Below are 14,877 nucleotides of genomic sequence, written 5' to 3' on the forward strand. Positions count from 1 at the left end.
TACTACAATGCTGTTCCATAGTTTTTATAACTATTTCTTCCCTCACATCTGCAGTAATGCTTTTTTATATTTGGTATGCAAGTAACTCACCAATTTGGATAGCAGGTTCCTTGTCATTTTAAAATGTCTCCTATCCAGTTTGAGTACCTATATTGCAGTAAGTTCTATACAATCAACCTACCTCTCTCATATATCGCTCAGCTAGATTGTAAGGCACAGAATAAACTGAAATTAGTTTATGTTCTATGTTTTTCTCAGCAATAAAATTTTTCCACATTTTTTAAGTGAGATGACTCCCCTTATCAGAAAGAAGTGGTTTAGCAACTCCTACATTTTGAAAATAGTCTTGAGTGTTCCTTGATGTGGTTTTCTAACTTGTGATGTTCTTTAATGCACACAACTTAATAAACTTAGAAAATAAATCCATCATGACTTATATATAACTATGCCGTCTTCTGCTTTGGGTAGCTGCCCAACAAGTCAGTTCCTATACCATGTAAGTACGTAACTTCTTCTCTCTTATTCCTCAACATCTTTCTAATCTTCATTCCCTGCTGGTAACCTAGAGAAAGCATTTGCAAAAACATTCAATTATATATACTTTATCGTGTAAACAAACAGATGCAAATAAACTGTCCCCTTTTAATTCTACTGTAATATAATTTACAATCTTGAATGTAGCATAAAGCTTTGTGATCAGTATTGACAAAGATTTTGTGTCCAAGAAAATACACAATAAATTTCATAAATCCCCATACAATGGCTAAATTTCTTTGTCAACAATTATGTATTTTTTTACGTGTTTTTGAGGTGTTCTACTTGCAAATGCAATTGAAAAATGTTCTAATTTACCACTAACCAGCTTCTCTTGGAACAAATGACCCCGTAATCAAAAATTGCTACTGTCTGTCATCAGACAAAATAGTAATGAAAGATCAGGTCTCTTTAATATTTCACTCTTACATGGGTATTATTTGATTTTGTCAAAAGCTACCTGGCATTCCTCACTTCTGTCCCACATATGTTTTTAAGAGGTTGTTCATACATGGTGCATTCAATATCTGTGTTTTTACACATTTTCTATAAAAATTAGCCAATTCAAAAAATGAACTTAATTCTATCTTTGATTTTGGTTTTGGAAATTTTACAATGTAATTTATAAATGATAGAGTGCAGCAATCAGTCTTCCTTTTTTATGCAGGTTTTATTATGCAAATCCTGAATTTCGCTAGTGCCTAGCCATTATCAATGGACTAGTAGTATCAATGCAGTAGTAGTATTCAAGGAACTATGACAGATGCCAAAACAACAGGCAACTAACATGCATCGAGTTTAAACAATAGTGCATTGATAATGACTAGGCACTGGCTGAAATTTGGATTTGCATAAAAAAACCTGAATAAAAAAGTACGACTGACTGCTGCACTCTATCATTTATAAACTACATAACAGTCACTGAGTGCACCCACTTTCCTAATGGGAGGTAACCTGATGAAGTTTACTATGACTAAAATCTTGTCATGTCAGGCAAAGACAACTCTTCACTCATATTGTGACCAAGAAAATTTAGTTGTCTCACAGCAAGCTTACACCTCACTAGCTTCAATATTATTCCCCCTTTTCTTAGCATCTCTCCTACTTCCTTTAAAATTGTAAGAAGCTCTTCCCATGTTTTCCCAGTTATCAGAATGTCCAATCTAGTCATATATTTAATATCTTCAAACCTATTTAACAACTCTTCTATATTTTTGGGTGAAATGTTTCCCCTCTCTAAGAATTTCTTCAAATGTTTGGAAACTAACATGAGCTTCACTCCCCCATCTCTTTTTGAAAGTACCACAAATGGATTATTGTACTGACTACTATTTCTGTCTATTATTTTTTGTTTTTGCGTTCTCTGAAGTTTCCTTTCAGTTACCTTTTTTATGGTTTGGTACACCATAGGGCTTGATAAAGAATGGGTCATAAGGTCTCAACTTTAGCTTATATTGATAATCTCTTATTCTCCACGGTTTTTCATCAAACATGCACAGTACTTCCACGAAAAATTCTTTATTTCTTCTGTTTCTTTTGGGTTCAATTTCTCAGCTTCCCTTGCCTTTTCTGCAGTTAATTCATTAATACACACCTTCCTCTTAACAGCCCCTTTTGTCCAACTGTTCGATGTCCTTGATTTGGTTACTTGATTTGGTTACATTACTATATCAGTTTCAGAACAAATTCCACTTTTTGGATCTGTGAAAAACAATATTCTGTCAACACAAATGAAACCAACTTTTTGTTTTACAATCTAATCCATTCCTAATATTAGGCTTTCATTAAGACCACTTATCACCCAACAGTCCTGCATAAAAGAAATATTATTTCATTTGAATGATAATAAAATTTGTCTATTCACTAATTACTGCACTTCATTGTGGCAGCTTTGTTTGTTACTTCATTTACTTCAAACTGAATAAAATTTTCACCACTCTTCATCCTATCCCTTAATTTTCCTTAGATTCCACTTACAGGACTTCAGTGTCAACTAGGCAGTTCCCTTTCCAATTATCTGTCCATGTAAACATCTTGAGGACAACAGCTCAGTTAACACTACTGTCAACCAAAGCATGTTGCAGCTTCCTTCCTCACCAGCAGTCATTTCTCAATGACTGATCTCCTGCTGATCTACCATCACCACCATCACCCCTGGTTTTGCTGTTCAGGTCACTTTGCACCCATCCACAACATCCACCACAGCACTTGGTGCTTTATGATGTCTGCAATGTAGACATCAGTTATGACAATTGCTCAAGAAATGGTCCAGCCATCTCTGCTCATATGCCAGCCTCAACATGGCTGGTCAAGCACATCAGTGCCTTCTCCTCCTCACCCACTCCTGGACTTAGCACTGCAATAACAACATATACAAGATGCAGCCCCCATGAGAAACAGTCCGGCTGAGTCCACTCGCTTGCCACCTATGACACAGATGGTCAAGTGCACCTGTGCCAACTCCACACACCTATGCAACAACCCACAGTATCCCGTACTCCTGGTGGGGGATTCTGTGGGAGTTTCTGTCTTAACGCACACTCTAGAGACCCTCCACCATGAAAAGAGAATTGTCTTTGGACTGTGCAGAGAGGGAATAGTGTGATGTGAGTCTTAATCTGAGGCAGTTGCATGTAATGGCCAATAAAATTTACCTAGATGTATCCGCTGCATCCATTATGCGTGATAATTGTAAACACCAGTCCTGTATTATGATCTGCCACAGCAATATTTTCACACAATATATTATCTGCATCAGTTTCAGGGTGCAATTCAAGATCAGGTTCTGAAACTCGTGCACTTTTGACACCCATGTTAGAAAATTTGTTCTTTTTGACACTAATTTCTATGTTACTACCTTCCTATGTAGTCATTTTAGAAATTTTGCCTGTTTTTGAATATATTAAGTTACCTTGCAAGTGTGCAGCTTGTTCTTTCTTGCCATCATTTCTGTTCACTTAAGGGAGGTAGCTAAAAGTCCTTCCACAGTTTCGCCACTTACAATTATTCTTTCTGTTTAGTAAGACATTAATATTTGCTGTAGTGAATATAAAAGTAAAAAGAGAGGAAGGGCAATTGTAATGATGAGATAAACAATGCAAATCAGTGAAGTCCGTGTTGTAGGCCATCTTTCACATGATGAGGTGCGATGGTGGAAAGATGATTAATTAGTTTTGTGCATCAGAATTAACTTTCAATAAAATGATATGCATAAATTGACATTTGACTTAGATAACACATAATTAAATGGAGTTAGGTTTATTTTCTGGAACATATTTTGAGCTCTTAAGGCTGTGACAGTGGTGGCTGATCCATTGCATTGTCATATTGAGACAACTATGAATATTTGCTGCAAAATATTAAACAATGGAAAATCCAGGGTGGAATGTAACAATATAATTAAAATGAGAGTTTCTACCCAACATATAGTGGAGATGCTGAGTTGCAGAAAGGTCCAAAGGAAAAAAGACAGTCAGAAAATGAACTTTTGGCCAATGAGTCCTTTGTTGGAGACAGAACATACACAAACATTACATTCATGAAAATGCAACTCACACACACATCTGTGATGAAGTTCTTGTTGGCCGAAACCCATTTTCTGACAGTCTTTCTGTTGTGCCTATCTGTGACTCAGCATCTCCACTATATGGGGGGTAGCATTTATCCATGATATTATTAAAAATTATTTGATGAGGGTAAGGAGTAAATTAAACAATACTAGTGGATACAGTAAATCTTCACATTTATATACAGTAATTCAAGCTGGTTAAACAGCCGTAATCACTGTGACCCTTTCTGTCACTCATTTTGTCATTATCAGATGAGCACTTAGTAACAAACACTTTTACCATGTATTGTCTCAGCATCACCTTTTATTACATCCATTTACTAAGACAGTTACAACAGAAGAGAATGAGTACAAGACAATAATGTGACACTAGCATTTGTTATGAAATGAGACTGTATCATAATTAAGTCATAGAAAATATCTCTGAGGTTGAAGAGCTGCGACAATACTAATAAACAGTGGGATTACATTACTGGCACCCTCACCTTCTTTGCCTGTACACATGTTATTTCAGTACTACATACATGAGCCTTAATTAATTGTTTCTCATTTACACCACTAATTACTAATGGCTTATATTATATTGCAAACTGCCAGTTGTGCACACTGTCATCTACTTTTTCATGAAGTTAATTTACTAACTGCATGCATTCTACTTCAACACCATCACATGTATCAATACTTACATCAACAGTTTTCTGATTTACCACTAGATTTTGAATTTCAGAAGTTTTGTATCAAGAACAGTTTCATTACTATCTTCATCAGAGCAAGTTTGCACTACTTCTGTTAATTCAGTCTGATGGGAATCAACAACTTCAACTTCCATCTCTTTAGTACATACTTCTTCAAGCTCATCTTTACTATCCTGCAGTTTCTGACTCCAAGTATCTAACAGTAATCTCGAATGTTCCTCCATTTCAACAACTTTCTCTTGTATGCTAACTAGCTTTTAATCTAATTTATTACTCATATTTTCAAAACTGTTCCTAATACTGCCAAAACTTTCTTCCATTTTAGCCTAAAATTGTCAAGATCAGTTTTGCTACAAATGTAAAGGTTAATTATTTCCCTCCTTTTATCTGTTTCTGTCAACACATCAATTATTCTCTCACAATTCTCTTCACTCATGCAATCACTGTGACCCTTTCTGTCACTCATTTTGTCAATATCAGATGAGCACTTAATAAGAAACACTTTTACCATGTATTGTCTCAGCATTGGTTGTTGCTGCCATCAACAACTACTGTTTTCTTGCTACTCCTCCTTCCAACTACTGCATCCAATCACCACATTGTTTACTGCATGGCTCTTTTGGCTGGCTGCTGTCTCATCCAAAATGGTGGCGATAATTGTCCTCCTCTCACTGGCTAACTGAAAATGGTTCCATTATGGTAGTGTCTATGGGTTCGTTTGAGCAGTTGCCAGTGGGCTCGTGCACATGCACAGAGCTGAATTCACTTATGAGCAGTGTCTTCTCCTGCTTTTAGCTACTTGAAGCATGGCTGTTTGCCATATGAGGAGTAGTAGCAAGTAGCCAGATACTACCAGAAAAAATTTTCTGGCACGCCCAAGCTGCCAGATTCGCATATGCACAGAGCAAGCTGAACTATAGTGGGAGGAGCTCCTTCTCCACGTGACCCGTGTATATGTTTTGTGATATTGCTGGTCTCTTCATTTACAGCTCCCACGTCAAATGAAAACAAAACAGGTTTCTGTGACCAGGAGCCATCAAGTGAATTAATGTACATTCTCATAAAAATGAAAGACCAAAATAAGTTATTAGTTCCAGTTTTCTGATTTTATATCATTTCCACATTATTAGCAATCAACCATTAACATGTTAATGAAGCTATTTCTGTCACTTTTGTATAGAAATTTGCTTCTATTAATTTTTTCCACTGAGGCAGTTAGTTTATTTGAAACGAAATGTTTCATTCCGCACTATTGGCTACTTTCAACTTCATTCAACTTAAAGTGCAAATTTTCATTTTCTGGAATGAATGGCCGGCCGTTGGTGGCCGAGCACTTCTAGGTGCTTCAGTCTGGAACTGTGCGACCACTACAGTCTTAGGTTCGAAACCTGCCTCGGGCATGGATGTGTGTGATGTCCTTAGGTTAGTTAGTTTTAAGTAGTTCTAAGTTCTAGGGGACTGATGACCTGAGATGTTAAGTCCCATAGTGCTCAGAGCCATATGAACCTTTTTTTTTTTTGGAATGAATGGCATTATACCATAATAATAACCAAACATGATAATACAGTAGTGGACCTCCAAGAAAATTGATATCATGAAAACCACAGAGAAAAGGTGAATATCAGATAGTTCAGAGTGCATCTGGATATAGAAATGTGCAATTAGAGTGGAATGAAGCATTTTAGTGTGGTTTATGAAATTCTGATGCTGCTAGAGTAGTCTCTGAGGTCCTGTTCCTTTTATGACACTGTAAGATCTCTTACCGCTACATACATATGAACATACATAAACATTGACTTGAAGCTGACTAAGTAGGCAAATTTGGTCTGTAGTTTTTAACTAAATATTTTGTTTCTAATATATTGACAGCTGTAGCAGACTTTTACAAATCTGCCTTCTGTGAAACAGTGTTTTTTTATCAATAGGCACTTGTCTAGTACTTCCTCTAGGCCTGAAGATATTTCTTAATTTGTGTTTACATCTTAAATTTATAGAATGCTAAATTGTAGACTGGCAGCATTCCATGTTTTATCGTTTTAACTCCACACGTGGCTTTATATTTATTCCTAGAGTAGAGTATAAACCATCAGTTGTACAGTACAACCTCGTTAATTTTTTACACATTTTGAAATAGTCATGAAATTCATTGTGCTTTATTCTGGTGTAAGGTACACAAGAAACAGTTTTTTTACAAGAAATTTGCAGCGCTATGTAGATGTAAACCTGATTGGAAATGCTAGATAACAATATTGCAGAGTACGAATTAAAAAAAAAAAAAGGAAATCTGTCAAAGTAACCACAAAGCAAAATGTTATGGTACTTTGAGCTATGGAGTCTAGTTTTGAAATGAATAATACTCCAAGAACTGCTTCCTAATTTGCATTCCATATCTGGGCATAATTGATAAAACAATTGCTCCTGGAACAATTCCCTAGGTCCTCTCAACAATATGCCACAGGGCTGCACATGGTCACGTGATGCCCCACCATGCATGAAATTCCACACAGAAATGCGATGAAAAGCATATGAGCAGAGCAAGCACCGAGCACGGGCTGCCTACGTCATCGTAGCTGTGCATGCACGGTACAGCCTGTTGTCTGGTGCTGTCATGCAACTGCTCAAACAAATCTTATTTATTATTTGTTGATGCAGTGTTTCAATTAACCTGTTGTCATTAACATTCTGCACACTCTTCCATTCACTGTCTAACCATAGTTTTGTTTCACTTGTATCACACGAGATGTTTATGTTGTTCACTGCCACTAAGAGCCCCCAATGTTACATTTGATCTATGCTTCAGCCCCCCAATGTCACATTTGATGTAGGCTTCACTGACCCTAAGCCCACAGATTCTGTCACATCCTTAAATGTGTAATTTGTCTTGACTGTTTCAGACTGGAGCAGTTCCCCACCCACAAAGGCAGTGTTGAAAGACAACCAACCCAATTTTTTTCATCCCTATCCTTTGTCTCTTCAATAGCACAGTGGTCTGTCCTCATAAACCTGAAGACCTTAGTGAATAGTAGATACTGTTTATTTAATAATAATGCACAATAATTTCGGAACCACTTTTCCCACATTTATTAAACTTGAGGTGGTGACCAATTGAAGCACAATTTTTAGGAACACAGTCCAGGTGTCAATAATTGCTGATCAAGTCACAAAAATCAAATTATTCAGTGGGGAACAGAACACAGTTCACTTTTACACCAAGCACAAAAGTAAGCACAGTGCCTTGTATAAATCCATCCAAGAAATTACATACAGATATTTCACTCAGTCCACTCCTTAACAAAGATCGCAAAGTTCAAGCATCAGTCATTGGAATTAAAATAATGATATACCCCTTTTCTTACTTACAACACAATTTTAACAAGTTGAATACAAATTTTAACGAGTTGAATACTTTGTGCAAACATCAACTAGCAGGTGGAGTGCAATCAAATTTAGAGTCAGAGCTTGTTGTTGTTGTTGTTGTTGTTGTTGTTGTTGCGGTCTTCATTCCAGAGACTGGTCTGATGCAGCTCTCCATGCTACTCTATCCTGTGCAAGCTTCTTCATTTCCCAGTACCTACTGCAACCTACATCCTTCTGAATCTGCTTAGCATATTCATCTCTTGGTCTCCCCCTAGGAATTTTAGCCTCCACGCTGCCCTCCAATAATAAATTTGTGATCCCTTGATGCCTCACAATGTGTCCTACCAACCGATCCCTTCTTCTAATCAAGTTGTGCCACAAGCTACTCCTCTCCTCAATTCTATTCAATACCTCCTCATTAGTTAGTTTCACTTCCATACATGGCTCCACTCAATACAAATACTTTCAGAAACGACTTCCTGACACTTAAATCTATACTCGATGTTAACAAATCTCTCTCCTTCAGAAACGCTTTCCTTGCCATTGCCAGTCTACATTTTATATCCTCTCTACTTCGACCATCATCTGTTATTTTGCTCCCCAAATAGCAAAATAGCAAAACTCCTTTACTACTTTAAGTGTCTCATTTCCTAATATAATTCCCTAAGCATCAGCCTTTCGCTCCCTATATTTTCCCTCTGCCACCTTCAGAATTTGAAGGAGAGTATTCCAGTCAACATTGTCAAAAGCTTTCTCTAAGTCTACAAATGCTAGAAACGTAGGTTTGCCTTTTCTTAATCTAGCTTCTAAAATAAATCGTAGGGTCAGTAATGCCTCACATGTTCCCATATTTCTATGGAATCCAAACTGATCTTCCCCGAGGTCGGCTTCTACCAGTTTTTCCAATCGTCTGTAAAGAATTCATGTTAGTATTTTGCAGCCGTGACTTATTAAACTGATAGTTCGCTAATTTTCACATCTGTCAACGCCTGCTTTCTTTGGGATTGGAATTATTATATTCTTCTTGAAGTCTGAGAGTATTTCGCCTGTCTCATACATTTTACTCTCCAGATGGTAGAGTTTTATCAGGACTGGCTCTCCCAAGGCTGTCAGTAGTTCTAATGGAATGTTGTCTATTCCCGAGGCCTTGTTTCGACTTAGGTCTTGCAGTGCTCTATCAAATTCTTCACGCAGTATGATATCTCCCATTTCTTCTTCATCTGCATCCTCTTCCATCTCTATAACATTGCCCTCAAGTACATCGCCCTTGTATAGATCCTCTATATACTCCTTCCACCTTTCTGCTTTCCCTTCTTTGCTTAGAACTGGGTTTCCATCTGAACTCTTGATGTTCATACAAGTGGTTCTCTTATCTCCAAAGGACTCTTTAATTTTCCTGTAGGCAGTATCTATCTTACCCCTAGTGAGTTAAGCCTCTACATCCTTACATTTGTCCTCTAGCCATGCCTACTTAGCCATTTTGCACTTCCTGTCGATCTCATTTTTGAGACGTTTGTATTGCTTTTTGCCTGCTTCATTTACTGCATTTTTATATTTTCTCCTTTCGTCAATTAAATTCAATATTTCTTCTGTCACCCAAGGATTTCTACTAGCCCTCGTCTTTTTAACTACTTGATCCTCTGCTGCCTTCACTACTTCATCCCTCAAAGCTACCCATTCTTCTTCTACTTTATTTCTTTCCCCCATTCTTGTCAATTGTTCCCTTATGCTCTCCATGAGACTGTGTACAACCTCTGGTTTAGTCAGTTTATACAGGTCCCATCTCCTTAGATTCCCACCTTTTTGCAGTTTCTTCAGTTTTAATCTGCAGTTCATAATCAATAGATTGTGGTCAGAGTCCACATCTGCCCCTGGAAATGTCTTACAATTTAAAACCTGGTTCCTAAATCTCTGTCTTACCATTATATAATCTATCTGAAACCTGTCAGTATCTCCAGGCATCTACCATGTATACAACCTTCTTTTATGATTCTTGAACCAAGTGTTAGCTATGATTAAGTTATGCTCTGTGCAAAATTCCACCAGGCGGCTTCCACTTTCATTTCTTACCCCCAATCCATATTCACCTACTATGTTTCCTTCTCTTCCTTTTCCTACTGTCGAATTCCAGTCACCCATGACTATTAAATTTTCGTCTCCCTTCACTATCTGAATAATTTCTTTTATCTCATCATACATTTCTTCAATTTCTGCAGAGCTAGTACGCATATAGACTTGGACTACCGTCGTAGGCGTGGGCTTCGTGTCTATCTTGGCCACAACAATGCGTTCGTTGTGCTGTTTGTAGTAGCTTACCCGCATTCCTATTGCTTTATTCATTATTAAACCTACTCCTGCATTACCCCTATTTGATTTTGTATTTATTACCCTGTATTCACCTGACCAAAAGTCTTGTTCCTCCTGCCACCGAACTTCACTAATTCCCACTATATCTAACTTTAAGCTATCCATTTCCCTTTTTAAATTTTCTAACCTACCTGCCCGATTAAGTGATCTGACATTCCACGCTCCGATCCGTAGGACGCCAGTTTTCTTTCTCCTGATAACGACATCCTCTTGAGTTGTCCCCGCCTGGAGGTCCGAATTGGGGACTATTTTACCTCAGGAATATTTTACCCAAGAGGACGCCATCATCATTTATCCATACAGTAAAGCTGCATGCCCTCGGGAAAAATTACGGCTGTCTTTTCCCCTTGCTTTCAGCCGTTCGCAGTACCAGCACATCAAGGCCGTTTTGGTTAGTGTTACAAAGCCAGATCAATCAATCATGCAGACTGTTGCCCCTGCAATTACTGAAAAGGCGGCTGCCCCTCTTCGGGAACCATACGTTTGTCTGTCCTCTCAACAGATACCCCTCCGTTGTGGTTGCACCTACGGTACGGCTATCTGCATCGCTGAGGCACGCAAGCCTCCCCTCCAACGACAAGGTCTATGGTTCATGGGGGGGGGGGGGGATTATTTATTTATTATATACTTATTTATTATAATTACGGTATGACCCATCACCTAGGTAACTATGGTGGGTCATTTGCTACTAATAACTAGTAGCAAAGCTACAGAAATGGTCTCTTCCTCTTTCCTTTCAGCCTCTCTCTGTGCTCTTATTTGTCCTCTCTTTATTTACGTAACTGCTTGCTAATTAGAAAAATATATGATACATAAAATTTGGAAAAAGAAAAAAATATATTTTATTTTTAAGAAGAAAATAAAAGACGACAGGAGAGATTTATTTAGAAAAAGAGACCCCTTTACGTCACTGTTTAATTTGGAGGAATTTGGTTAACTCTTCCTGTGTGTCTGTGTGTGAGAGATTAGTTCTATGTGGTTGCTGTATGAGGTATGCTACTTTTATTTGTTACTGGAATTACTTTCTCAATTTGCCCACGCTATATGTAGGAGAGGAGCTTCAAAATGGTAACCTCGAGCCTCATCTACCTGAAGATCACTTCTTGTCTATGTTGTGCATTAATGTTTGCGTATTTAAGTTTTATAATGAATACCTATTTTTTGTGCAATATTATAAAGTTTACATATTTTACAGTTCACATTGTACACCGTTTACATGTTACAAAATTACGTCTTTTAAGAAAATGAACCAAAAGAAACGAAAATAAAGAAAACTTTGTAGAAAAAAGAAAATTTGTAGTTTTATTTCTTGTTGCTAACTTGTTTCTGATACCATGTATGTACTGCTTGCAATGTTGTTGCAGTCATGTGATCTGTTACTATGCTGTGTGTTTATCTGTATTTGGTGATACTGATGTGTTCATGTTGTTGCGTGTGTGTTGCTTGGGAGAATAGCTGTAGCTATGGCTGTGGTCTCTGTCATCTCTCCTCTTAGGAGGTTGAATTAATTGCGCCAACTGTCATTGTTCCCTGAAACTTCCTGACAGATTAAAACTGTGTGCCAGGCCGAGACCCGGGACCTTTGCCTTTCGCGGGCAAGAGCTCTACCAACTGAGCTACCCAAGCACGACTCACGCCCCGTCCTCACAGCTCTACTTCTGCCAGTACCTCGTCTCCTACCTTCCAAACTTTACAGAAGCTCTCCTGCGAACCTTGCAGAACTAGCACTCCTGAAAGAAAGGATACTGCGGAGACATGGCCTAGCCACAGCCAGGGGGATATTTCCAGAATGAGATTTTCACTCTGCAGCGGAGTGTGCGCTGATATGAAACTTCCTGAGAGATTAAAACTGTGTGCCAGGCCGAGACTCGAACTCGGGACCTTTGTCTTTCGCGGGCAAGAGCTCTACCAACTCAGCTACCCAAGCACGACTCACGCCCCGTCCTCACAGCTCTACTTCTGCTAGTACCTCATCTCCTACTTTCCAAACTCGGCCTGGGATCATTATTCCCTAGCAGGTCACTCATACACCTGCTGATCTTCTGTCCCTGGCATCGAAAGCAGGTCTTTCGTTGCGTCGTAAAGAATTGATTGAAGGCACAGCAAGAAAGTGCAGGCAACTACTGTGAGGAAATGAGTAGCGTTGGTTCTGTGTCAGGAAGCACTCTCCCAGTTCGCCCCTTACCAATTTTCCTCGGAAGGATGGTAGTGACCGGTGGTCGCCGGTAGGTTCAGTGAAAGAAGACTCAGGATTAGTTATTTATTTCCATAAAAATACAGGTAGCGCCTTGACTCGTGGTTGGCATCGTCTGTCAATGCCCGCTGAGTAATTTCGCCTTAAACGGCCTTCAACTCGCTCACGGCAGCTGACACCACACACTCTCTTCCACATGGGTTCTGCACTGGCACTGCTTGCGGTGGCCCCGGCTCTGGCTGTACCATGGCGCCATGACAGTGAGTGATGGCGACATGTGTATTGAACTGTTACTATGCTGTGTGTTTATCTGTATTTGGTGATACTGGTGTGTTCATGTTGTAGCGTGTGTATTGGTTGTAGGATAGCTGTAGCACTGACTTGGGAGGTACTCCGTCCCCTACCACTCACCGCCTTTCTTTGTCATCCGTTATCTACATCTACATCTACATAATTACTCTGCAATTCACATTTAGGTGCTTGGCAGAGGGTTCATCGAACCACAATCATACTATCTCTCTACCATTCCACTCCCGAACTGCGCGCGGGGAAAACGAACACCTAAACCTTTCTGTTCGAGCTCTGATTTCTCTTATTTTATTTTGATAATCATTCCCACCTATGTAGGTTGGGCTCAACAAAATATTTTCGCATTCGGTAGTGAAAGTTGGTGACTGAAATTTCGTAAATAGATCTCGCCGCGATGAAAAACGTCTTTGCTTTAATGACTTCCATCCCAACTCGCGTATCATATCTGCCACACTCTCTCCCCTATTGCGTGATAATACAAAACGAGCTGCCCTTTTTTGCACCCTTTCAATGTCCTCCGTCAATCCCACCCGGTAAGGATCCCACACCGCGCAGCAATATTCTAACAGAGGACGAACGAGTGTAGTGTAAGCTGTCTCTTTAGTGGACTTGTTGCATCTTCTAAGTGTCCTGCCAATGAAACGCAACCTTTGGCTCGCCTTCCCCACAATATTATCTATGTGGTCTTTCCAACTGAAGTTCTTCGTAATTTTAACACCCATGTACTTATTTGAATTGACAGCCTTGAGAAATGTACTATTTATCGAGTAATCGAATTCCAACGGATTTATTTTGGAACTCATATGGATCACCTCATACTTTTCGTTATTTAACGTCAACTGCCACCTGCCACACCATACAGCAATCTTTTCTAAATCGCTTTGCAACTGATACTGGTCTTCGGATGACCTTACTAGACGGTAAATTACAGCATCATCTGCGAACAACCTAAGAGAACTGCTCAGATTGTCACCCAGGTCATTTATATAGATCAGGAATAGCAGAGGTCCCAGGACGCTTCCCTGGGGAACACCTGATATCACTTCAGTTTTACTCGATGATTTGCCGTCTATTACTACGAACTGCGACCTTCCTGACTGGAAATCACGAATCCAGTCGCACAACTGAGACGATACCCCTTAGGCCCGCAGCTTGATTAGAAGTCGCTTGTGAGGAACGGTGTCAAAAGCTTTCCGGAAATCTAGAAATGCGGAATCAACTTGCGATCCCCTGTCGATAGCGGCCATTACTTCGTGCGAATAAAGAGCTAGCTGCGTTGCACAAGAACGATGCTTCCTGAAACCATGCTGATTACGTATCCATAGATCGTTCCCTTCGAGGTGATTCATAATGTTTGAATACAGTATATGCTCCAAAACCCTACTGCAAACCGCCGTCAATGATATAGGTATGTAGTTCGATGGATTACTCCTACTACCCTTCTTAAACACTGGTGCGACCTGCGCAATTTTCCAATCTGTAGGTACAGATCTATCGGTGAGCGAACGGTTGTATATGATTGCTAAGTAGGGAGCTATTGTATCAGCGTAATCTGAAAGGAACCTAATCGGTATACAATCTGAACCTGGAGACTTGCCCGTATCAAGCGATTTGAGTTGCTTCGCAACCCCTAAGGTATCTACTTCTAAGAAACTCATGCTAGCAGCTATTCGTGTTTCAAATTCTGGAATATTCCATTCGTCTTCCCTGGTGAAGGAATTTCGGAAAACTGCGTTCAATAACTCCGCTTTAGCGGCCCAGTCGTCGGTGGTTGCCGTGTAACCATGGAGTTCGACGAAATTAAACTGCCACCCAGGTAGCCGCTATTCAGTCCTCCGGAATGTGAGAAACGC

The sequence above is a fragment of the Schistocerca cancellata genome, chromosome 2, assembly GCF_023864275.1.
Source record: "Schistocerca cancellata isolate TAMUIC-IGC-003103 chromosome 2, iqSchCanc2.1, whole genome shotgun sequence".
Taxonomy (NCBI): Eukaryota; Metazoa; Arthropoda; class Insecta; order Orthoptera; family Acrididae; genus Schistocerca; species Schistocerca cancellata.